Here is a 27385-nt window from a genome sequence, read left to right on the forward strand (position 1 = left end):
AGCAATGCCTCTGTGAGCCCAATTATTTTCATTTGTATCACAGATTCCTCATTTTGCAGGCCAGGCTGTCTCAGCCTGTACACTGACTGGCTGTCCAAACATGGGACTATCTCTGATAATGCTAGATTTCTGAATTAGCCCCATTTTCTTCCTTTGTGGAATGCCACACATTCTTAAATGACCATGCTGTACATGGCCCTTCTGCTGCCAGAATAGGGTACCAAGGACTAGTGGAAGGTTCATATCAACAGTGTCTGGGTCCCTTCATTCTATCTGTATTTTGGTTTAAAGGGATACTCTGGGTTATGCTATTATAAGCTTTCTTCATATCTTTTTAATTTACTTTTCTTAATGAGATATAACTTACTTACAATAAAATAAATAAATCTTAAGTTTGATGATTTTTTTCACATACATAACCTGCCATACATTGGCTTTAAAACTCCTTTTCAACCCCTATAGATATAATAGCCCTAATGATCATAGAACAGTGGATATACTAATGGGAATTACTTTCGTGATAATGAATCAAATTCCACTAACTCTTATCCCATCATTGATAAAGGGCTCCTCTACAAGTTATCTTTCAGGATATGTTCTTTACTAGGGGCCCAGTGCAAGAATTCATGCACCTTGAAAGGAACTGTGGGCCACAAGGCTGTCTCGGCCCATCCTCCACACCCCGCCAGCCCCTCCCGCTGGGAACCCCCCCCCCCGCCCCTGTCCCCTCTCCACCAGCAGCCCTGCTCCTGTCGCTGCTGCTCCCACGCACTGACACTACAGAGCGATTGGGGCCGGCGCCATAACTGGGATCTCAATACCCCTCTCTCAATAATTTATGGAACCACTACACAGAAAATTAGCAAAAATGTAGAAGATCTGAAAAAGCCTATTAGCCACAGGATCTAATTGACAGCTATAAAACACTCCATCCAACAAAAGTAAAATTATTTTTTTAGAAACTCCTATACTCTTTTCCATACCAGCTGCACCATTATAAATTCTCATTAACAAGTGAACAAGGTCCCAATTTTTCCACATCCTCACTCACACTTGTTATTGTCTGGTTTTTTTTTTCTCTAGTGACCATGCTAATGGGTGTGAGGTGATTATCTCATTGTGGTTTTGATTTGCATTTCCCTGATGGTTAGTGATGTTGAGCATATTTTATATGCATGTTGGCCATTTATATATCTTCTTTGGAGAATTGTGATATGTGACGTTCCCATATCCATTCTCCAGGTTGTTGAGATGCACTGGTGGCAACCGCTTCAGAGGCAGTGTTTTCATTGATTTTGATCCCTGGATCATAGCTATAATGCTCTGTTCTTGAAGTTAATATTCCAGTGGTGAACTCAGAGGCTGTGCTACTTTGGTAGGCCAGTGCTGTTTTATTTCATGACTCATTCATGGGGGTGCAGCTTAGAAATTACTCCTTCTACCTTCCAATGATATAAAAATTCCTTCTTTTGCATAACACAAGGGTTTCTGTTTCCTGCAATGAATCACAACTGTTACTCCTAAAACACTTATCAATTGAGCATACATACTTATTTCAAAATAAACCAGGATTTCTTTGGAGGCCAGCACTACCCCTAGGCATTTCCCTATTCTACTTTATAATATCATAGATATATTCCCATCCATCTTTACCCTGCCCTCCTTGTTGTATCTTCAGTTAAGCAGACCTAGAGGTATAACGGGAGAACCACACAGAGAGGCAAACAGGGATATCCCATGTGGCTAATTCCTTCTGAGCCCTCAGAAAGGAGGGCTCTAGAACAATGATCTTATAAGGAAAGATTTTATGAGTTAGAACGTGTTGCCACATTAGGAAATTAGCGCCTTCATCTTCTTACATTGTTAATTTCTTTCCCAAAGTTTTCCTGACCACTGATTAAAAAATGTCTCTTTAGAATCAACTCAAGAGGTGGGGTAGATATGAGTCAATGAATTAGCTAGAAATTCTAAATGATTCCTGAGTTGTGGCATGAAAAGCCAGGTGTTCATATTCTACTGCCACCTCTTCTGGTTGTGTGTGCGCATGTGCGTGTGTGTGTGTGCGTGTGTGTGTGTGTGTGCACGAGCACGCGTGTGTGCGCACAAGCACGTGTTTGTCTAGCTCCAGATTTCAGTAAACAAGTGAAACTCAGAATATGCATCTATGAAGGAGAACCCATCAAGGCCAGTGTAGTATTTCTATATGCTGTAGAAATGTATGTAGTTAGCAGAACAAAAGGAGGTGTAGGTGGGTCAAGAAACCTTGTTATAGGTGACAGAGGTCTTTGTTGAGAGAACACCACATAGGTAAGATACTTTAAGAAGAGACCGTTTTATATTTGAAACATAATACCTTTGGGTAGGTTTTTCAGACCTCTTTTTAAAAAATATGTTTTACTGATTTCACAGAGAGGAAGGGAGAGGGAGAGAGAGATAGACACAGCAATGATGAGAGAGAATCATTGATTGGCTGCCTCCTGCACACCATCACCAGGGATGGGGCCCACAACCCGGGAATTGAACTGTGACCTCCTGGGTCATAGGTTGACGCTCAACCAGTGAGCCACACTGACTGGGCTAACATGGGCACTTAGTTCAAAAATTCAAGTTGTAGAAATTTAAAGAAAGAATCAGTCAACTGCAAAAAGTTGCATGCTTAAGGTTGTTCATTAAAGGGTGTCTTTATAAAATACAAAATGTAGAAATAGCCAAAAGTTTTGTTGGTGGAAGATTAGTTTAATAAAATATGATGGAGCTTTCAAATGGAATATTACACTGTGTCAGGATGATTTATATGTTTTAATGTAAAAAGATATCTACAATAAACTGAGTCTTGAGAAAAGCTAGTTAGGGAGGGTTTTGGTGTAAGTCTATATTTTTAATGATTCATATATTTTGCTAACATTTATACTTGACTCATGATGGATGCCTAATAATATTCTGTGAATTATTTCATGCAAATGTATTTATATATTTATATATGCATTCTACATTCTAGAAGGATATATGCCTATATGTTAACAGTGGTTATTTTTATTTTCATTAGGTGGAGTTGAAGCTTGAGGCCATAGTGGAAATTATTATAAATAATTTTTACTTTCTAATTTTTTTATTTTGCATTATTTAATATTTTAAAAAGTGTTATTTTTAAGTTATATTTGTATTTTGAAATGATACAGTGTTTTCAAATTTTGTAACAGAAAAAGGCACCTAGAATATACTAGAACTCCTACAAATCAAATAGAAAAAGGAAAACAACACAACAGAAGAATGATAGAAGCAGGTTATTCACATTAGAAGTAAACCGAAAGGGCAACACACATATGTCAAGATGTCAAAGTAAAATAATGGTGTACCACTTTTCAGCCACCAGATTGGCAAAACTTTAAGTTTGACAATGATATAGGTTTTCAAGAATGTGGGGAAACAGGGACTCTCAGTCAATGTTAGTGGAGCTGTGGATTAGTACAAGCACATTTGAGGGCACCTGGTAAAGTGGAAACTGTGTGCCCTAGGAGCCAACAATTGTACTAAGCATCTACCTTAGAAAGAATGTCCCTCCTCTGCAGGAACAGATGCATACATGTGAACCAAGATCATTTCAAGTCCTTGGGCTCTCAGAGTTCTGTAATGATTTTTGAAGGAAGCACCACCCCTCACCCACCTATAAGAAGCCAATGAGGGAGGAGGGGAGCAGGATAAAGGATGGACAGAAGCAAGCAAGGGTGATTTCAGGCCAAGTTCCAGCAGCCTCATCTGGTTCATAAGGGAAGCTCTGAACTTTCATTCTCTCACACAGTCATTGACTAAAGGGTCCCTTGGAGGATACAAATGTTCTGCACGCCTGACTCTGACTGCAGGCAAAGTGATTCCGGGAACCCATGAGTAATTTCCAAAGAGTCTTCATTGTGGGCCGTTAGAAGCAGAAGCCCACAGAAGTGGGAAGGGGAACACAGAACAGGAAAAAAATCTGAAAGGTCTGGATGAAGAACTGAGAGCATACAGTGTAGGTGTAAAAAATACACTGGAATAATATGTGATAAGCTCCTGATCTTCATTGAGAGGTAAGAAAGAGAATGAGCCGAAACCGGTTTGGCTCAGTGGATAGAGCGCCGGCCTGCGGACTGAGAGGTCCCAGGTTCGATTCCGGTCAAGGGCATGTACCTGGGTTGCGGGCACTTCTCCAGTGGGAGATGTGCAGGAGGCAGCTGATCGATGTTTCTCTCCCATCGATGTTTCTAACTCTCTATCTCTCTCCCTTCCTCTCTGTAAAAAAATCAATAAAATATATTTTAAAAAAAAAGAAAGAGAATGGGACCTTATCTATCTATTATGTTTTATTTTTCTTCTTTTTAATTCTTTATTATTAAAGTATAGTTGGCATAAAATACTATACTAGCTTCAGGTGTATTATTTATTTTAAAAGATGAACACTATATAACAAATATGAATAATAGCCAATTCTGAGTGGTAGAACATAGGTAAAACTAGAGTCCTTGAGTGCACTGACACTGGAAATCAAACACACACACACAAGCATGGTTGCTGAAGAGGTGAGGGGAAAGCACAAAACTTCATTTGCAGTAGAAACAAGGAAGCTTTCCTGGGTAAGAACTGCACCTGGGCCCTGCAGAGGTGAGAATAGTGGTTGGACTCCTGCTATTGGCAGATTGAGGGCTTTATTCAACCAAAGGGTGTGGAGCTGGCTTGCTCGGAGAGGGTGCCCTGGGTAAATATGAGGGCACCATGCACCAACTGGGGGAATTGACTTGGATACTTCTTTTACTCCCACAGAGAATTATGTTTATTCACCTGGAAAGCAGAAACTGTTGCTAACTGGAGCAGAAAAGTAATTTCCATTTGGATGTGGCAAGAGAAGACTGAAGCATCAAGAAGAACCCTCATGTAAAAGAGACAGGGTCACCTTTGCTTGGGAGGTACTGGAGGTGTTGATAAATTCAGTGTCTTAGGCCTGCCTTCACTTAGGTTTTAAAAGCCTCTTATGAGGCTTCTCTAAGCTTGTCTTGCTTCTACAGCATACCTATCTTTGGCGGTTGAAATATGCTTCCCTCCCAGAATCAAGAGATTATATAGTGAAGAATGTTTTTCAGGATATAATTTGCCAATAAGAGTTCCTTCTGGTATCTTCATTTGTGTTCCCCAGAAGCAGACTCTGAGACAATTAATTGAGTAGAAGTTGACTATTTAGAAGGTACAAGGAAGCCAAGACGGTATAGGAGAATGTGAACAGCTCCCCCCTGCAAGGGTTGTTATCAAGAAAGTTAACAGTTGGAGCAACAGAAGCTACTCCTATTGGAGATGTCTGAAGGGTGAGGAAGTTCCTCACTTGGTCCCCAGTTGAGGACTACTTCCTGGGGCATTTACTCCCCATCATTCTGGGCCTATTATACAGGTAGGCAGAGTAGGGCTTGGAGGGAATGGTACACAGGGAAAAGGATGCAGGTGCTGGCAGTTGTAAGTTGGGCCTACATGCAGTGAAATGGTAAGAAGGTAAGTGTGGGCACCAAGAAGTCTGGTACACTTGGCTCAGGTCTTCATGTACTCTGGGCACCTGCTGCCTCCTCTGAAAAGTCATAGAACTGACTCTCCACCAACCACTGCCTCTCAAAGGATGGGCCCTATAACCACTGACTTCTGGTCCAGTACAATGTGGAACTTGTAGCCACCAAGGGTGTCGCCTGTGCTATAGGGTATTCAGATAGCACCATTAGTGATCCACCCAGAGAAATATTCAGGCAGGATGAGCCCTACATTGCCCTGTTGAAGACTTAGTCACTGTGTCCATGCCTTATTTGAGGTCACCTGTATTTCTGACAACAGAATCCAGAGCCTCTGGCCACAGTCATCAGATCTTATTTCTAGCCAGCTCTGTCTCTAACCCGGAGGAGAGTCAATGGCCAAAGAAAGTGGGTCAGTCTGCTCTTGGCAGATGTTTCTCAAATGTCATGACATTCTGTGAAGTGATGATGGTAATTTTGCTCTTTCCCACCCTCTCATTCCTGACACACACTTAGCAAGCAATACAGCACAGTGATTAAGATTGTGTGTGTGTGTGTGTGTGTGTGTGTGTGTGTGTGTGTGTGTCCCCACACACACATATTCTGGAATTAACTGCCTAGTTTCAAATGTCAGATTTGCTACCCACACAAGTCACTTAACCTCTCTGTTCCCCAGTTTCACTCTCACAGTATTACCTCAGAGGACTGGTGCGAGGATTGTTATAGAAAACACTTAGGTCTTAGAACATTCTGAGACCACCTACTAAATGCTTTGCCAGTGTTGACTTTTAAAAAATTCTGCTTATGAGAAAATGCAAACCTTGGATGTAGGGAGATGTACCCAAAGTCATAAGACAAGTTGGATTTACAGCAGAAATGAACTGTTCCTGGCGGGCCTTCCCAACCTCTAGTCCAGCAGCCCTCCTTCTAATATCTGAGGGAACCTGCCATTCCCATTCTCATGGCTAACCCCAGTCCTTGTGATAGATCCAGCTGTAGACTCTGGGATTTCAGCATCAACTTCCCTATAGCTAAAATTCTGATCATATGTGAGCCCCAGTCTTGAGCCTGACTCTTCTTTTATTCCCCAGTCCCAGCTCCACTCCCCTGTGCTCCAATTCTCATGCTTCAGCTTTTTCCTTTGTGCCTGGCACCAGGTAGGTATTTAAGCAGGGGGTGCTGCTTGCACTAACCGCAGCCTAGTGTGTGAGTATTAGGATCAATACCATGACCTCTACCAGGAAATAAAGTCCTTCCAGGGACAGGAAACTAAACTGCTCTTTATTGCTAGGCTCTTGGCATCATATCCTGTTTTCTTGGAGTTCTACACCCAACCCACCACGGATTTCTGAGCCCCATGCTCTGTTTAGCTACCTTGTCTTAATTATTGGATGTTTGCTTGGATGGATAATAGAAGTAGCTGTGACTTGTGATGCCAGACTCAGCTTCCAGGATAAATCTTCTCTAACACACTTGCAGCTGAGTCAGCACCACAGAATCACTTCTATCCAGTGGGTGTATCTGCAGCCTGTTCCCAATTCTATTTAGTAATGGAGCTGTTGGTCTAGTGACTCAGTCCACACTGGCTACACCAGATCTGTTTTTTCTACACAAATGATAAACCAAATTACTGACTTAGGAGTCCAATTCCAGATTCAGAAACTCTATTCCACCCAATCAGACACTGGCTGATTCTGAAACCATGAAATGTATAGATTAATTTCAGACTAGAGAAATTCTTGAGGCCCTACAATATACACCTGCTTAAACTCACCATTAATTTTTTCATCACCAATTCTAGGTGGCAGAAGTACAAAAATTAATGTCACATCCATTATCTCCTGATGGAGAAGGCAGATGTGTAAGCAAATAGCTATTATATGAAGTTATAAATGCTAAAACAAAAGTATTGTTAAAATGCTAAGGGAATGTCAATAAAGAAAAAATTAATTCTATGGGGAAAGGTCAAAGAAAGTTTCAACAGAGAGATTATGTCTGAGCTAAGCTTGAAGGATGAGTGAGACCATGTCAGATGGAGAAAGGGGAAAGAACATTTTATTTTTATTTTTTCCTCCCTTTTAACCTGTGATAAAGAAGGCTCCATTAGCCACACCTCTCTGTTTATAAATCCTATCTTAGTTTTCCCACAAAGTTCTCCTTTTTGCATTCTTTCTCTTCTCCTTTATATGTTCAGTCCCCCAGTTCCATTCCCTTCTCCCAGAGGCACCCTGTTGAACGTATATATATGTTATCCTTAAATATTCTTTTGTGATTGTATACTAAACAGTGTTGTTTATACATATGTGTTTTTAATTTACATAAAAGGTATTGTGCTCTAAGTGCCATTCCCTTTCTTGCATTGATCACTCAGCACTCTTTTAATAGATGTATGAATGTTGCCATGTGAGTATTTAGTTTTTTTCTTCTAACTTCAGCATAGTGTTCTGTGGTGTGCACACACTTCATTTTTCTCATCTCCTTTCACAGTGAACACCTAGGTTGCATATAACTCCCTTTTACCATAATGAACAGCCTCATATATGTCCTCTTACAGACCTGCGCATGAACTTGTCTCAGCAGGACTGCTTGCCATGGACCATCGATGTACTTAATTTTACAAGGTATTGCCAAATTGCTTTCAAAATGTACACATTAAGCAAAGATTTATTAAGTGCCAACCACATGCCAGGCACTATTCTAGCCACAGGGGTTTTGGCCGTGAACAAAGTCCCTGCTTTCAGTGACCTTATAGTTGGATGTGGGAGACAGCAATGAACAAATAAGCACAGAATGAAATATCACATAATGAAAAGTACTATGAAGAAAATGAAGCAGAAGATGAGGACAGAGAAGAATAAGGAGTGCTTTCTTAGGTAAGGTAATGAGAAAAGGCCTCTCTAAGAGTATATATTTGATGAGAGGCCTGAATGAAGTGAGGGAGTGAGTCATGATTTGGGTCTGGGAGAAAGCATTCCAGATTAAGGACTCCAAGGCAAGAGTATGTTGGGTGTGTGTGAGCAAGATGGCAGTGTTTGGAGTTTTTAAGCAATAGATTTAAATTAGATGATAATGCTAGTACAATGCTTAGCACAGTGCCAAGTGCTCAATTTTGACATGTCATTACTATTATTGAAGTGCCATGATGAGATTGGAGGGTTGGAAAGGTCTCTTCCATTGTAGAAAGATGAAAGATGGGGGGATTAGAGACCAGCAGGAGGGGTGAGTGCCTGGGGGAGTGGCAGTGGAGTTTCAGTTTAAAGTTGTTAAGACAGTTTTAGATATCTTTTTCTTTGTTTGTTTTCACAGCGTTTTCTGGACAGTCCTTGTTTTAGACCAGTGATGGCAAACGTTTTGAGCTCGGCGTGTCAGCATTTTGAAAAAACCTAACTTAACTCTGGTGCCGTGTCACATATAGAAATATTTTGATATTTGCAACCATAGTAAAACAAAGACTTATATTTTTGATATTTATTTTATATATATATTTAAATGCCGTTTAACAAAGAAAAATCAACCAAAAAATGAGTTCGTGTTTCACCTCTGACATGCGTGTCATAGGTTCGCCATCACTGTTTTAGACCCAGCAATTGAGCTCTTGGTCATCATCCATCTTCATCACCATCAGCGAGCACACACAGATTTTAGCCCTTACAAAAGAGAGAGCTCCTTCAAGAACTGAGGAAGTACCCAGAAAATATGCTGGACCAAAATACATTCTTTGCTTGTTGGGAGTTTAGAGAGAACAGCATCTTGGCAGAGTGTTTCAGCTAAATACCCAAATGATCAGCTAATTAGTTGGGTCTGAACACAGCTGAACAAATCCACCTTCCCAAGTCACTGCCAGAGGTTTGAGCAACTTCATTCTGGCTGGATTTCAACACCACACACCAAGAACCAGATGACTGGGCCAGGAGGGACATTTCTCACTTACCTGCTTCCTTCTGTTAAAAAAATACTACAGTACAATAATTTTTCCTATTAACAGATTTGATTGGGGATAGGAAAAATATGAAGACGTATTCAGCCTCACTAGAAATTAGAACTATGCAATTATAAATGGAAATGAGAGACCATTTTTTATCCACCAAGTTGGCAAACATTAAAAGGATTGATAATATCTAGTTTTGGGGAGAGTGAGGGAAAATAGCACTGTTGTACACTGTTGGTGGGAGTTTTAATTGGCAAAGACATTTTGAAGGGCAATTTGGCAGCTTCTAGCAACATTTAAAATGCCATGGTTTTTGGCCCAGCAAGCCCTCTTCCAAGCCAGCCTCTAGAAACTCTATCCCATAGGTATATTTGCACATGTACCCATTTATATAGTGAAAAATGGAATTGATATAAATGCCCACCCATTAGGAAGTTGTTAAATAAATAAATTATGGCATGCCTATACAATGGAGTGCTTGGTATGTACTGACAGGGGAAAATGTTCAAGATACACTTGGTGAAACAAAAAAAAAACCTCTGGATAATATGTAGGATAGAATTTTATTAATATATAAGAGAAATAAATCTATATGTGTTCATTTATGCATGTAAAGACTTTTCTAGAAGGTCTGAAAGGACACACTTCAACCGTTAACTCCAGTTCCCCCCTGGGTGGAGGGGAGTAGGACAAGTGAAGGGTGGTTTCTTCCATGTATTTCTAATTGAGCATCCATGTGTTATATGTGGATTTAAAGGTAATTTTTTTAAGAAAAAAAAACAGAAAATAAGAGACTGCATGGCATTTGTATTTAATACGCTTCATCTTCCTCTTCTTCACTACCCACTACCCAGATCATAACTTTCAAACCCCTGAACCTTTTCTCTTCCTTGGCACATGATAAACCCTGAATCCTAAGCATGCTCTTATTGCAGCTGATAGCTCTGTCAGCTGTTAATTATTCATGCTAATGGAAGGGGCTGGAGGCACAGATAATGCAAAATCAAGAAGAGTAAATCTTTCAGAGTCTCAGTCTACTCCCCGCCTGGATCTCCTGGGAACACCTTCCATACTGTAGGTATTTACTCAGCAATAAATATTGATTGATATGGATTGATATTTGTCTCTACAATTTTAAATCACCCACATTCTCTGACTTGTAGATACAGGCAGACATGTCCCTGGGCAGTGCCCTCCTCAGATACTTATTGGCCTGGCCCAGCTGGTAGGAGCCCAACCCCTGCAGGGTCTTTCCATGAGGACTGATAAGCCCCAGGCATTATTCACCAATGGACTATTCCATTGACAGGAGTCCTGTGGTTATTTGTTTGTTTTTACATAAACATTGGCATGAATATTGGTGGCCTTGCCTTTTTAGTGGATTTTCAACCAGTTTATGCTCAAAAAGCACAAACAAATCAAAACAAAGGTTTTATATTTATTGGAATGGATGATATTAAAAAAGACTGACAACCCAAAATGTTGATGAAAATATGGAGCAATTGAAACTCATACATTGCTGATAGGAGTGTCAAATGGTACAACCAGTTCATAAAACTGGTAGCTTCTAATAATCATACATTTATCCCTGTGATCCAGAAATTCCATTCCCAGATATTTACTCAACACAAATGAAAATATAGGTCCATGATAAGACTTTTACACAAATGTTCATAAGATTATTATTTATGAAGTCACAAACAAGAAATAGTTCAAATGTCCATCAACAGGCAAATGGGTTAATAAATTGTGGTATATTTGTACAATGAAATGCATCCTGTATAATAAAGAGGTAATATGCAAATTGACCATTATGTCTTCGCACAAGATGGCCACCCCCATGTGGTCACAAGATGGCTGCCACAAGATGGCCGGCAGGGAAGGGCAGTTAATGGCAACCAGGCTGGCAGGGGAGGGCAGTTAGGGATGACCGAGCCAGTAGGGGAGGGCAGTTGGTGGGGACCAGACTGGCAGGGGAGGGCAGTTGGGGGCAATTTAGCAGGGGAGCAGTTAGGCATCAATCAGGCTGGCAGGGGAATGCTTAGGCAGTGATCAGGCCAGCAGGCAGAAGCGGTTAGGGGCAATCAGGCAGGCAGGCAGGCAGGCAAGCGGTTGGGAGCCAGCAGTCCTGGATTGTGAGAGGGATGTCTGACTGCCAGTTTAGGCCCGATCCAAAACTGGCAGTCAGACATCCCCTGAGGGGTCCCAGATTGGAGAGGGTGAAGGCAGTGCACCAATTTCATGTACCAGGCCTCTAGTTTAACAATAAAAAAGAATAAACTAGTGATACTTACAACAACATGGATGAATCTCAAAATATTCTGTTGTGTAAAAGAAGCCAGGCACAAAAAAAAATATGTGTTGTATAGTTCTATTTTTTAATTAAGTATTTTCTTAATCTTTATTGTTGAGATTATTACAGATGTCCCTCTTTTTCCCTCCATAGCTCCCCTCCACCTGGTTCCCACCCCACCCCAGGCTTTTACCACCCTATTGTCTTTGTCCATGTAATGCATATATACAAATAAGATCTTTGTTTAATCTCTTCCCACCCCCACCCCCTGCCCTCTGAGAATCATCAGTCTATTCCAATTCCATGCCTCTGAGTCTATTTTTCCACCTGTTTATTCTGTTCATTAGATTTCTTATTTTTTTGATTTTTAGATTCAGTTGTTGATAGATATGTATTTGTTGCCATTTTGTTGTTCATATTTTTTATCTTTTTCTTTTTCCTCTTCTTAAAGAATATCCTTCAGTGTTTCATATAATACTGGTTTGGTGGTGATGAACTCCTTTCGCTTTTTTTTTGTCTGTGAAGCTCTTTATCTATCCTTCCATTCTAAATTATAGCTTTGCTGGGTAGAGTAATCTTGGTTGTAGGTCTTTGCTATTCATCACTTTGAATGTTTCTTGCCACTCCCTTCTGGCAGGTTGTTGGGAAATCAGCTGCCAGTCATATGGGCACTCCCTTGTAGATAACTAACTGCTTTTCTTTTGCTGCTTTTAAGATTCTCTCTTTGTCTTTAGCCCTTGGCATTTTAATTATGTGTCTTGGTGTGGTCCTCTTGGGGTTCCTCTTCTTTGGGGTTCCCTGTGCTTCCTGGACCTTTAAGTCTATTTCTTTCACCAGGTAGGGGAAGTTTTCTGTCATTATTTCTTCAAATAGGTTTTTAATATCTTGCTCTCTCTCTTCTTCTGGCACCCTCATAATTCAGATGTAGGTACACTTGAAGTTGTCCCAGAGGCTCCTTACACTATCTTCATATTTTTGGATTCTTTTTTCTTTTTGCTATTCTGGGTCAGTGTTTTTTGCTTCCTCATATTTCAAATAATTGATTTGATTCTCGGGACCCTCTAGTCTACTGTTGAATCCCTGTATATTATTCTTTTTTTTTTTTTTTTTTTTTTTTGCATTCTCACTAAGATCCTTGAAAGTCTCACTAAGTCCCTTGGAAGATTCTAGAAGAGTCTTATAACTGTTGTTTTGAACTCTATATCCAGTAGTTTGCTTTCTTCCATTTCTTTCATTTGTGATATGTTTCTTTGTCTCTAAATTTTGGCTGCTTCCCTGCGTTTGTTTCTATGTACTGGGTAGAGCTGCTAAGTCTCCTTGAGTTGGTAGAGTGGCCTTGTATAGTAGGTGTCCTATAGGGCCCAGTGTCTCAGCCTCCCCAATCACCTATGGTGGACACTCTTGGTATACTCCTATGTTGGCTGTGTGCACAGTCTTGTTGTAGTTGAGCCTTGAGTGCTGTTGGTGTCACTGGGAGGAATTGACCAACAGGCTAATTGGCTGTGGGGACCAGCTGTGACTATAGTGGGAGAGCTGCTGTGCAGGAGACACCCCTATGGAGCAGGACTTGCTGCAGTGGGGCTTTGGTGCTCACTGAGTCTGCCCCTGGAATGTGTCTCTTATGGATGTATAGAGTTGTAATCTGGTATGGTCTCACACTGACCATGGGTACACTGGCTCTTGGGTCTCCAGGGAGGTGTAAAGTCTGCCACTGCCTGGGGCAACCCAGCAGGAGCTACAGAGAGACCTGCAGATTCCTCCTGTTTGTATAAGGTTTAGAAGTCCCCAGATGAGGCCTAGCTGTGAAGCAAGGCAGGCTGGTGCTGGTGCAGGTTCTTGGGCCTTTTATTGATAGGGTTGGGCTCCCTGACCCAGCTGCAGCTTGTTTGACAGGTTTTACCCTGAGCAAGGACAGGCCATTCATATACAACAGCTGATTCCCACAGCTTGGATAGGGTTGTAAATTGGATGGGGTGGGGTCTCAGGGTATCACCAGGGCGGAGCAAACAGAAATGGCTGCCAGTCAGCCCTGCGACCTGGAAGGTCCCAGCATAAGAACATTGACTGCTGCAAGCACCTCCATCTGGGAGAAAGCTGCCCCCGAGTTCCTGCCCAGATGCCATACAGTCCAGTTCCTCCCGGTATGTGTCTGGGTCCCCCAGAGCCTCACCTGCACTGGAGCTCAGAGGAAGCGGGACCTTGTAAGTTCAGGTCCTGGCGCCGGCCCCTTAAGAGGAGCAGCTGGGCCTCCAGCAGCCTCTGTGTCCCTCAGCCCCAGTCTGGCTGGTTTTTACAGCCCCTTGCTATTACTGCCTATAGGGACTTGTTTTCCCAGCTCTGGGACCCTGGGTTGGGACCCCTTGCTCCACTGGGCAGCCTCCGCAGAGATGACCTCCCTCCCAATTAAAAAAGTGGCCCACGTGGGTGCCGGCCCGGCCTGTTCCGCACCTCAGCACCTCCCGCCAGGCCCCGTGCGCTCTCTTCTGTGCTTCTCTAGTTGTCGGACTTCCACTCAGCCAGCTTTCCGGCGGTTCTGGATGATGGTGGTTCTGTATTTTAGTTGTAATTTTGGTGTGGTTGTGGGAGGCAGCGAGTACAGGCATTTGCCTACCCTGCCATCTTGGTTCTCCCTGTATGCTTCTGATTTTGTGAAGTTTCAGAACCAACAAGATTACTCTATGGTGATAGAAGTCAGAAAGTGGATGTTTATGGGAATGGAGAAATTGAATGAAAAGGAACATGAGAAATCTTTCTGGGTTATGGAAATATTTTAGATCTTGACAAAAGTCATCAAACTGAACACATAATAAATGTATACAGTGGGGCCTTGACTTACGAGTTTAATTCGTTCCAAGACTGAGCTCGTTAAGGAGCTCGTTAACTCAAATTACTCTATCAACTCAATGCAAAAAATCGGCCAAGAGGCAGCTGGTATCTCAAAAAAACTCGTTAGTCGGGACATTCGTAAGTCAAGGCCCCACTGTAGTTTGCTAGGCTGCCATAAGAAAATGCCATAGACAAAGTGGCTTAAACAACAGCAATTTATTGTCTCACAGTTCTGGAGGCTGAAAGTCCAAGATCAATGTGTTAGAAGGTTTGGAGTCTTCTGGGGCCTCTCATCTTATAGATTCCTGTATTCTCACTGTGTCCTCATATGGTTGTCCCTCTGTTGTTATGTCTATCCTAATCTCCTCTTCTTTTAGGGACACCATCATAGTATATTAGAGTCTACCCTAACAACTCCATTTTAACTTAATTAACTCTATAGGCCCTATCTCCAAATATAGTCACATTCTGATATACTTGGGTTTAGGGCTTCAACAGGTGGACTTGGGGGGAACACAATTCAGCCCAAAACAATAATATGTATTTTATTATATGTAAATTGTTTCTCAATAAAATAGAAATAAGGAACCAGAAGGTGAAATCCCCATATTTCTGGAAGTAGAGGGATGCTAGACATTAGTGAACAGTGGAGATATCTGCCAGACAATGGTAAAGACAGAGTAAGAGAGTTGCAATACCACAATAGCCAATGTTTATTGAAGTTCTTTGCAAACATCCTATGAAGTATAGGCAGTGTTATTGTTCTGATTTTATAGATGTGGAAACTAAGGCACAGGAAGGTTAAGTAGTTTACTTAAGGCCATACAGCTAAAAAGTTGTCAAACCAGTATTTGAACTCAAGCTGGATGAGCCCAGAGCCTGCACAATCACCACATAACTCTGCCCTCCTGGCTAGAGAAGAGATCACTGATGGATGGGTGCCTGGTAAAGCAGATGTGTCCACAAATCATGGGGTTTTCCTAAAGAAGAATAGAGGTACTTCAGGTTAGAGACTAGAGAAGGTTCCTGGAAGAAATTAGCTGATTATTGTGTTGCTTAGCATAGTGCTTGGCAAACAGTAGGTTTTCAGCATTATATCTGAGTATATTTGACAGATTCTTTTGCCTGAGAATCTGGCCCCATTTTAACCAGAAAATCCATAAATGTGTGTGTGTTCCTTAAGTTTTTACTAAATATAATATACATATAGAGAAGTACACAAATTCCCCTTCATGACCCTTTCTAGACATCATCCCTGCCACCAAGTATAACTATATCCTAACTTCTTTTAACAGCATGGATTGTTTTGCCATCTGTATTAGTTTCCCAGAGCTGCTGTAACAAAGCACCACAAACCAGCTGGCTTAAAACAATAGAACTTTATTGTCTCACAGTTCTTGAGGCTAGAAGTCCAAAATCAAGGTGTTGACAGGACCATGCTCCCTCTAAAACCTATAGGAAATAATTCTTCCTTGACTCTTCCTAACTTCTGGTAGCTTCTTGGTGTTCCTTGGCTTACAGCTGTATCACTCCAATCTCTGCCTCTGTTGTTACATGGCCTTCTCTTCTCATGTGTCTCTATGTCTCTTCTCTTATGTGGACTTCACTCATATTGAATTAAGGGTTCAACCTATTCCATCCTGACCTCATCTTAGATAATTACATTTGTAACCACCCTATTTCCATATAAGGCCACATTCTGAGGTATTGGAGGTTAGAACATCAATGTGTCTTTTTGGGGGACACAATTCAACTTATAACACCATCCAACTGGAAAATTAAATCATATAGCATGAAGTTTTTTGTGGCTGGCTTTTTTCATTCAAGACAATGTTTGTGAGATTCCTTTGTATTGTAATTAGTAGTAGTTTGTTCAATATCATTGCCATAAAGTATTCCATTTTGTGACTCTACCATCATTTAGTTATCTGTTATACTGTTGATGGGCATTTGGGTAATTTCCTGTTCCATCCTAGTATGGATGCTGCTGCTATGGATATTTAATTGTATGTATGTTGGTTAACTTATGTATGTATTTCTGTTGGTATGTATGTGGGAGTGGAATAGCTGGGTCACAAATTAGGTATATGGTGAGCTCTCATAGATATTGGAAAACAGTATTCCAAAGGGGTTGGACTAATTTCCCCTTTTACCTGCACTATCCGAGAGTTCTTGCTCTCTCTCTCCAACATTTGGTATTGTCTTTCTGTTTTATTTTAGCTGTTCTAATAGGTGAGTATTGGCAGGATATCAATGTTTTAAATCTGCTTCCTTCTGTTCCTCATTTCAGCATCACATCACATCTTTGTTCATCTTGTACACTTCCTGGTTTCTTCATCACATATTACCATAACTAGCATCTCAAAATCCCTTTCTTACACTTGGATGTCTTGATCTATAGGCCAACCAATGTCTTTCTCCATTTATGATCCTTTTACAGAAAAAAGTTTTCTTACAACTTCAAACTGCCTCTGAACTTACTCGTGCTGTAGAGGATTCCATGGCTGTTTGTTAATTTTTTAAGTCTTAGAGCACAACTGAAACAAACATGAGGTTGCAGAGTAAAATGCTTGCCATAACAAACTTAGAGGGTCTGTAGTGCATGCAAATCTACTTATAACAAAGTAACACCCTCAACTTTGCTCTATGGTTGTCTTTCTTATTGTATAATTATTAAATAAACTCATGGTAAAGTTATGATTGAATGTCAGATCTAATGGAGATCAAACAATTCCTGAACATAGTGGGTAGATATGAGGAAGCAGCCATTCCCTATTCAAATGACCACCACCAGGCCTATCACTTAGAGGAGGAATTGGGTCTCTCAGATTGGAAACTAAGACCAGTCCCTTTCCTTTCTCCCATCTGCACTCTCTGTCCAAGATGTAGCAGGATATATCAAGTTTGAGTCTATTGTAATTAACAACAACTCCTGTCCTACAACTTGCTGGCTATGTGAAAGTGAGACAGGGAGCTGGGCAGGTGGGCATGCTTGAGGAACTAGATGCTTCAGCAAGAGCAGAATGGGTCAGGGCCTGAGCCATAAAGTGCTGTGGTTTTGGTGTGCTCTGGGCTATGTCCAATATTGCCCACTCAAGTGTCCTATGAAGTATTTTGGAAGAGGCCAGTCTGTCTAGAGTACTTTCCAGACTTGGGTTGAAGATTTAAAAATAAGCCACCCTTGTGGGGCCATCAGTGTGCTACATGGTTAAAGAGTGCTGGCTTCTCAAGCCAGCTCTTCCTCCACCTTCAAGTGTCTCTTCTCAGAATGGACAGAGAAGGAAGGGCAATCGCCTACCAGCTCAGTTTCAAGCCTGTGTTGTTTTCAAAACTGGCCTCAAGTGAGTCAGACTCTTGGCATTGGATATTTATTGAATGGCTCAGTGCATTTGGTGTAATAGAGATTATAAATAAATATATAAAACCTGGTTCTGTAAGGACTTTTTATTTAACATTTACCAAGAGCCTTACATTTGTAAAGGGAATTTCAAAATCATCCACACCCATGATCACCACAGGGCTGACAGACAAGAACTTCCAAGCCTTAAAGTAAGTGGGATAAAGATTTTTCTCAACAGGTCCAACAATGCAATTCCGGGCCATGACTATAACATAGAGTTATACTCTTTCTGGCATTTACCTTAGCTTTAGCTTTCCTGTCTGGAAATAGCTGGTCTGTGTGACTTATTTAGGTGAAATTTCCCCCCAAGCATTGTGTTCTTGTATTTGTCTTCCAAAGGTAGAAGAATAATTGAGTTTGATGTGAAGGTGCACAGGAGGAGAGCATTGGAAAGACAGTTTTTGGGTTTTGTTTGAGGCCTGGGGCTAGGAGAGAACTGTGGAAGGGGTAAACTGAGGAAGAGAAGAACCACTTGGCCTCTCAGAGAATAAACCTCACTTGGCCTCAGAGGACAATTAGGCCTGTCCCAAATCCATGTAAATTTGGGGCTACACAGAGAACCTCCCTTGAGGGGAAGGATTGATTAAGTGAAGAAGTAAAAATAGATTAACTTTCAGTCTACATTCAGAAATCAACATTAAAGTTTCCTGAGGTCAGTGACAAATTTTTCACTGACATCTATAATAATAAAAGCGTAATATGCTAATTATACCAGACTTCCTTCCGGAGGAAGCTGGGGCTGTAAGGGAAGCCCAGGTCCCTGGTACCTGCTGATGGCTGGAGGGAAGTGGGTGCTGGAGGGAAGCTGGTGCTGGCAGCTGGGGGAAGGATGGCTTACTCTTGCACAAATTTCGTGCATTGGGTCTCTAGTCTATATATATATATATATATATATATATATATATATATATATATATATATATATATATATATATAAAAGCCTAAGTGACCGTCCAACTGTTTGACCATCTGATTGGTAGCTATGATGCACAATGACCACCAGGGGGCAGATGCTCAATGCAGGAGCTGCCAAACTGCAATGACATGGCAGCTGTGGTTCTCAGGTGATGCACCCAGAACCAGAGAGGAGGGAGCCCGTTTCCTGGGTGAGTCACCCAAGAACTGCCCTCTCGCAATCCGAGACCCCTCTGGGGAGAGCCGGCTTAGGCCTGATCCCTGCAGGCCAGGCCAAGGGACCCCACCAGTGCACAAATCCATGCACCAAGCCTCTAGTTCTTCTATAATTTACTCAGTGGTTAGTAGATAAACCAAGTAGTAAGAATATACATTTTTATTTTCACACATGGGAATAAATAGAGCTATTTTCACTTAAATAAATGTTACCAAGAAGCATGTTTTCAATTTTTTAAAACCTGAATTGGCAAAATATGTTCATCACTGCTCTACTCATTCTGGTGGAGAACAGTGGCCTCTCTGGGTCTCCAGTAGGATTATGGAAGCATCCATAAGACACACATATTTTTTGTGAGTTGGTCACTGGTATAGGGCTTATGATAGTTGGTGTTTTTGTTTCCAATTTTTCCTGCCGTATAAGTAGGAGAAAATGAAAGATAGCTTTCTCTCTCCACACACACACAAGCACCGAGGAGAGACCACTGGACATACAGTGAGAAGCTGGTCATCTATAAGGCAGGAAGAGAGTTTTTTACTAGAACCAATCATACTTCTAGCCTCCAGAACTGTGAGAAAGAAAGTTCTATTGTTTAAACTACCAAGTCTATAGTATCCTATCTAATAAAAGAGAAACATGGTAATTAGCATATGACCACTACCCTTCCCATTGGCTAATCAGGGCGATATGCAAATTAATTGCCAGCCAAGATGGCCGCCGGCAGCCAGGCAGCTTGAAACTAACATGAGGCTTGCTTGCTTCAGTGACGGAGGAAACCAACGTTCCCCGGCTGCCTTGCCGGCCTCTGAGCCTGCAGTTTGAAACATTGTAACAAATATAGAACCTAAACAAACCCCCAGAAACCTGCTTTCAGTGAGCTGGGATCTCAGAGCTGGAGTTATACATTGTTTCAATTATAGAACCCAAACAAACCAGATACCTGCTTTCAGGTATCTGGAGGCCTAAGAGCTGGAGCCTCAGAGTTAAAGCTGGCCTAGAATAAAAAACAAAAGAAAAAAAGGATCAGTTGGGAGCTTCCGTCACCCGCCAGCCTGAAAACAGCCTTCAGCCCCTCACCCAGACTGGCCAGGCACCCCAGTGGGGACCCCCACCATGAAATGTGTGTGACCAGCTGCAAACAGCCATCATCCCCTCATCCAGGCTGGCCAGGCACCCCAGTGGGGACCCCCACCCTGATCCAGGACACCCTTCAAGGCAAACCAGCCAGCCCCCACACATGCACCAGGCCTCTATCCTATATAGTAAAAGGGTAATATTCCTCCCAGCACCGGGATCAGCGGAGTCGCGAGGCCTCCCGGCACCGGGATCAGTGTGACAGGGGCAGCACCCAAACCCCCTGATCGCCCTGCGGCTCTGTGTGTGACAGGGGGTGCGGTCACAACCTCCCTATCGGCCCTGCTCAGTTCGTGACAGGGGAAGGTGCCCCAATCCCCAATCAGCCCTGCTCTGTGCCTGATAGGGGGGAGCTCCCCAACCCCCTGATCACCCTGTGGCTCTGTGTGTGACAGGGTGCAGTGCCCCAACCCCATGATCGGCCCTGCTCTGTGGGTGATAGAGGGAGATGCCCCAACCGCCCCCCACAGGCCCTTCTCTGTGTGTGACAGGGTAGAGCCATAACCTCCCCATCGGCCCTGCCCTGAGTGTGACAGGGTGCGGCACCCCAACCCCCTGATGTGCCCTGCTCTGTGTGTGACAGGGGGCGGTGCCCCAACTCCCCTATCGGCCCTACTCTGTGAGTGACAGGGGGAGCTCCCCACCCCTTGATGGGCTCTGCTCTGTGTGTGACAGGGGGGAGCTCCCCAACCCCCTGATCGACCCTGCTCTGTGCATGGCAGGGGGTGGCGCCACAACCTCCCCATCGACCCTGCCTTGAGTGTGACAGGGGGCGGTTCCCCAAGCCCCCAATCAGCCCTACCCTGAGTATGACTGAGGGTGGCATCACAACCTCCCGATCCGCCCTGCTCTGTGCATGACAGGGGCGGTGCCCCAACTCCCCAATTGGCCCTGCTCTGAGCCCGACCAGGGGCTGCACCTAGGGATTGGGCCTGCCCTCTGCCACCCAGGAACAGGCCTAAGCCAGCAGGTCTCTATCTCCTGAGGGGTCCCAGACTGCGAGAGGGCACAGGCCGGGCTAAGGGATCCCCCTCTTCCCCCCGAGTGCACAAAATTTTGTGCACCGGACCTCTAGTTTTATAATAACAGCCTGAAAGACTAAGACAAATACCAATTTTCTTCTTAAGTGTCAATACCTATTACTTGCCAACCAAATAAGTCCTCATTTTGAAGTAGCAAAGCAGTTGATTGTTTGAAATGGCAAAGCAATTGTCACCCCTGTATTCAGATATAGGCAGTATTCCAATCCACACATAATGGAAGCTGTTAAACTAAGAATGAGTGGTTACCTGCTGCATACTGAAACCAATTAGGATAAATAAAAGAAGTCGCAAGGTTAGAGTACAAGTTCAAGCACTGTAACTCAACAAGGACTTCAGCTTTGATTAGAGCCATCCCTAAACTGTGTGGTGCCACCCATTCAAGTATTGTTTGGAGGGAGATGGGGCTATCTATATAAATAATTGAATTTTTAAATTAAAATTCATGGACTTTTGTGAGGTGTGGTGATTAATTGATGAAGATTTAGAATGATGGGTATAGAAGATGTATTTATGTACTTGTCCATAAGTTTCAATAAGTGCTTATGAAAATTCTTCATAGTGTCCTGGCACCATCCCTTCCTGTTTCAGATCCAGTAACCATTCCTTGTGTTCTTTATTACCAAACTAGTGGCCTGGTGCATGGATTCGTGCACATTGAAAGGAAATTAACCTCTCTGGTTCTGGGTGGTTCCGAGAACCACTGCTACCAAGTCACTGCAGCTTAGCAGTAAACCAGATTCGAGGCCGACAGTGCCCCAGCAACATCATAACCTATGCTGAAGGTGAAATCGTGAGGCCCCATGAGGAACCGTGCTCCCTCCTCTCTGGTTCCGGGGTGCATCACCTGAGAAGTGCTGCTGCCAAGTCATTGCAGCTTAGCAGCTCCTGCATTGAGCGTCTGCCTCCTGGTGATCAGTGCACATCATATCTACCAGCAGGTCAGCCAGTCAGATGGTCACTTAGTCTTTTATATATATATAGACTAGAGACCCGGTGCAGAAAAATTTGTGCACTCGTGGGTGGAGGGGTGTCCCTCACCCCAGTCTATGCCCTCTTGCAGTGTGGGACCCCTCGGAAAATGTCCACCTGCTGGTTTAGGCCCTTTCCCTGGGGGACCAGGCCCAAGCTGGCAGTCAGACATCCCTCTGGCAGCCCGGCAGCCCTTGGGGGGTGTCCACTTGCCAGCAGAGAGCAGACCTAAGCTGCAGTCGGACATCCTCAGCGCTTCCACTGCTGTGCTGGCAGCCATCAGCCTGGCTTGTGGCTGAGCAGAGCTCCCCCTGTGGGAGCGCACTGACCACCAGGAGACAGCTCCTGCATTGAGCGTCTGCCCCCCGGTGGTCAGTGTGTGTCATAGTGACCAGTCATTCCCAGTTGTTCTGCTGTTAGGGTCAATTTGCATGTTACTGTTTTATTATATAGGATAGAGGCTTGGTGCATGGTTGGGGGCCAGCTGGTTTGCCCTGAAGGGTGTCCCAGATCAGGGTGGGGGTCCAGCTGGCCAGCCTGGGTGAGGGGCTGATGGGTGTTTGCAGGCTGGTCACACCCCGTTCAGGGTGGGGGTCCCCACTGGGATGCCTGGCCCGCCTGGGTGAGGGGCTAATGGCTCTTTTCAGGCTGGCCACAACCCCTTTAGGGTGGGGGGTCCCCACTGGGGTGCCTGGCCAGTCTGGGTGAGGGGCTGAGGGCTGTTTTCAGGCTGGCCAAGCCCCCTGGCGATGTAAGCTCCCAGCCTCTCCTTTTTTTCTTGTTTTTTAATGTTGGGGTTTATTTATCTTCTATAATTGAATCTTTGTTGCCTTGAGTGGAGCTCAGAGCTGGCCATGGCAGGCAGGAAGCTTGGCTTCCTCCCTCACTGGAGCAACCAAGCCTCCTGCTTGCTCCAGCTCCGTGGCTGCCGGCCACCATCTTGGTTGGGTTAATTTGCATATAGTCATTTGATTGGCTGGTGGGCGTGGCTTAAGGCATAGCAAAGGTACGGTCAATTTGCATGTTTGTCTTTTATTAGTGTAGATGTGTCATTCCTGGATAATTTCTTATCTTTTACTACAAGAAAAATATAGTAGTGCTCTTATTACTCATAATGCCATGGCTCTTTGGAACCTGTTTGTAATGAAACTATATAGCTCTTCTTTCCTCTAAAGTTCCCATATACCATGTATTCCATGTATTCAAAGCTGGTTACATTACCCAGGATGCTGTATCACCCATAAACACTGGCTTCCGATGGCTCTCTCAAAGGTCATTACTGTATTCCATTGATGATCATCACAAATGCAAGTCCTACTGAGTTTGCAAGAACATGCAAATGATAATTTGTTGTCTGGTCATATTAAATTTACTGTTTGAAATATTATAATTTAAACATAGAACAACACTTCTTCCAGCCATATCTTCCTTTGATCTCGTTAGGCTGTCAACATTGCATTTCTACAATAGGATCTCTTTCCATGGTGATCTCACCCCTACTTTTCACACATCACTAACAGTGGGAAGGATAAGTGAAGTGCCCGTGGGCAGATAGAAAGAAGCAGTCTCATTTGAGCAATAAATGTCCATCCCTTGTCCTGCATGGCTTGAGATCATGCAAGGAGAGCATAAAGTTGCATCAATTGGAAGCCAGAGAGAACATAAATCATAAAGGTCTGCTGACTTTGCAGAGCAACAGTCTAGGGAGCCCTTGGAGGAGATGGGCATATTCACCCCTGGAGGACTGGAGGTGGAGCCTAAGAAAAGATGTAGCAATGGTGATGTAGAATGGAGCTGGCACTGTGGTCAGGACAAGGACTGGCTATATAGCAGACTCATGGCTGGCACTCATGGTTTAAGCTCAAAGGTCAGCAATGAAGTATTGGTAGCCCAGAGGTCACCCCTTGTCCTATGAAAATGAGACAAACAAAATCAGTGTGTCAATACCATTATGGCAGCCCAGTCCCTGCAGTCCTGCAAGAGAAATACTACAGAAAAGATTCACTTGTCAGACTACTCTTATGGAACCATGCCTGAGATAATCCCATAGGCCAGAGCCTCTGAGCTCCTAAGAGCATCTGATCAACCCTCTCAGAGGATTGGGAGGGATGCATTTGGTTGGAGAGTGCCCCAAAGGAGACAAACAGAGACTAAGGCCCATGTAAGTTTTGTTCTGAGCTCAGGCAGTCTCATCCAGGCAAATGGTGCTGCCAATGCTAGGGGTAAGTCCCAGTCACTAGAAAATATAAAATATTGAGGGAGGTGCTTCTGGTGACCAGGACCTGTGCAGGAACAGGCAGTATTCTGTGCCAGTTCAGAGCATGGAGTCCTACTGTCCACTTCCAAAAGGGTATCTAACTTGGGCTATGATGATTATATATTGTTTTTTCTTCTCCTATTTCCAAAGGGAATGAGCTTTTCTTGTGTTTTTCTTTGCTTTCCTTCATGATTGCATATGGGATATATTGTGGGTGGTTGCATTTACCCTTTAAATGTAGGGTCCTTAACCTGTGCTCTGTAAATTTAAAAGACTTTTGAAGTTAGTGGGGAAAAAAGCCATGTTTATTTTTATGACTATCTAACTACAATTTAGCTTTTTCTTTTAATATCATTTCAGTCAAGCGACTGTAATGGACCTATCACTAATGAATCACAGATACTTGTGTATCATAGGGGAGCTGTAGCAGATATCTCAAAATGTCACTCATAGACATCACTATTCAAATTGTGATATTTATTGGACCCACTACTAGATCATGCTGCCAAGTGAATTAACAAAGAAGTACATATATTTCTATATCATTTCATTTTCTTTCCCTCTCCCTTTCTTCTTCCTCCCTCTCTCCTTTCTTCCTTCCTTTCCCTTCTCCCTCCTTTTTTTCCTTCCTTCCTCCATTTCAAGGTTTGAACTTATTTATTTTTTCATTATGCTTTATCAGATATCTCTGTATGTTTGTAATGGGAGCAGTCGGTCTTTGTTAGTTCAATCTACCAAGTTATTGGAGCATCACATATCTTTCCCACCCCAACCTCCTATCAAGTTCTTGATGATTCACTCAGACTGCCTCTGTTCTGACTTTAAGGAAACCTGAATCATAGGAGTTACAGATGTAATATCATGTGAGTTTGAAGAAGAGAGATTGCATTGACCTCAGACTACCTGGGGATAGATTCTGGCCCAGAGATAGTGAGCCTGGTCCTGCCTCTATCTGAGAGGCATTGCATGTATCAGATAAATCCTATCTGTTATGAGGATCCCTAATAAATGCATGTGCTGATTTGTTCTTCCCTGCTAAGGACTTCAGATTAATGATTACTGGATGCTACATATGTTATATTTTATGTATCTTTAACAAAAATAACAATGGCTACAACTTACCATAGCCTTACTGTGTTTAGGAGCCCTGTGGTAACCCTTTATATTCATTATTTCATTTACCTCTCCCATCACCCAATAAAGCAACTCTTGAGCACTATTTCTCTCATGCATAAAGGAAGGAACTGAGGCTCAAAGAATTTCAGTAAATTTCTCAAGGTCACACTGCAAGAGAGAAGTAAGGCGGGTTTCACACCAAGGCTTGTTTGATTTCATAGCACTTAACCACTTGCCATCGTGCTGTTATGTTTTAATGTTAAGGGGAAGTGAGAAATTTAATAATAGAACATGGGCAAGGTAGCAATAAAAATGTGGTAGTGTTTTTGCTTCACTCTTAAAACTACCATCTTTAATCCCCGTGCCTTTACATTTCAGAGGTGCTTGGAATACTGATGGGACTGAATGAGCAAAGAGGGTGTGACTGAGAAGGCAGCAGACTAATGACTGCAAGGTTGGCCTAGCTAAGTAGGAAGTGCTATTCTTGCCTCAGCGTCCACTAAGTAACTATCAGAGAGCTTTAGAGTCATGGTATGGAGGGAAAGGGGGAGATGGAATGGAGTGAGATGGGCTGGCAATTCCTGCTGATCTTAGAGGGCTAAACACCAACTAGCTCTGTGACCTTGTGGAAGTTCCTTAACCTCTCTGGGCTTTCTTCTGTTTTGTACCACAGGAAGGTTATGCTATGTGTGCTGCTGCTTCAGGCAGTTAATAATGCTCCAATTTTAAGGGGGGCAAACAGAGAAGGCTGTTCTAGATGACACAGGCTTAGAGAGTTTCTGAGCCTGCCAGCACCACATCGGTACTTACCCCTCCAATTTTGTGTGAGTTCTCCTATGGCATTCTGACACTGTCTTGTGACACCATATGGTTCCTCTTACTGTTAGTAATCAGTTGTCAGCTGCATGTGGCACTTAGCTCCAGCATGGTGATGAAGAGCTCTGGCTCAAGCATCAGATTCATGGTCTCAAGTTCTCACACCCTCACTTGCTCTCTGTGCCTTAGTTTCCCCATCTGTAAAATGGGAGAAATAATAATGCTTTTCTCATAGGGTTGTCTGAAAACTAAAGGATACACTCATGTAAAATGCTCAGCCTGCTTCCCTTGGTGCCAGACAAATGGACCAACTTCTTAAATGTTAGCAATTACTAGCAGTAATTAAACTGAAATCAGCAAACATTTGCTGAGTGCCTCCTAAGAGCAAACCCCACAGGTACATGCTGTGGGGTACACAGCCATGGCCCCTGATCTCAGAGTTTCTGATTGTGTTCACCAGAAATGGATGGTGAGACAAAGTTCAGGGCTTAGACATCTGTTAGGAATCAATGCCAATGAAAAGTAGGAGTTGAGAGCAAGGTTGTACAGAAAATAATGCAACTGTGATGCAGGCCTGACAAAACCTTGGACAACCCAATAGGGAGCTCTGGAATGAGAATTGCTCCTAAGAATGTCCTATATCAGGCAAAAATGGCCAGACTTTTATATCCCTGCCTTATCTACTCACCCCAGAAAGGACATGACCTTACTCAAGGCAGTTCTCAGCTGCTCAGGAAGACCCTAAAAGGCTGACACCTAGAGGCTGTCTATGGGGCTGAACAGCAAGTCAGTACTTGAAGAAGGATCTGGGCAGTGCAGTTGAGTGTCCACCACACTCGGGAGTTTATAAATGACATTGATAACAGATTGTTCAGGGAGAAGTTCTTAGAGTTTGACTGGAGCAAAGACAGCCTTACTATAAGGAGAACTCAGGTCCTTGTAGAGAACCAGT

General features: G+C 43.0%; 1 long non-coding RNA gene across 1 annotated transcript in view; it reads left to right on the plus strand.

Annotated features, from left to right (window-relative positions):
* The first annotated feature begins 3959 nt into the window (after positions 1-3959).
* LOC118654588 overlaps positions 3960-27385 on the plus strand; it is a 36334-nt gene continuing 12908 nt past the window's right edge. Inside the window, exons 1-3 of the long non-coding RNA XR_004967012.1 lie at positions 3960-4064; positions 4795-4937; positions 8074-8140. This is a non-coding gene — a long non-coding RNA (uncharacterized LOC118654588). The remainder of the gene's footprint in view (positions 4065-4794; positions 4938-8073; positions 8141-27385) is intronic.

Source organism: Myotis myotis, unplaced genomic scaffold (assembly GCF_014108235.1).
Source record: "Myotis myotis isolate mMyoMyo1 unplaced genomic scaffold, mMyoMyo1.p scaffold_m19_p_4, whole genome shotgun sequence".
NCBI lineage: Eukaryota > Metazoa > Chordata > Mammalia > Chiroptera > Vespertilionidae > Myotis > Myotis myotis.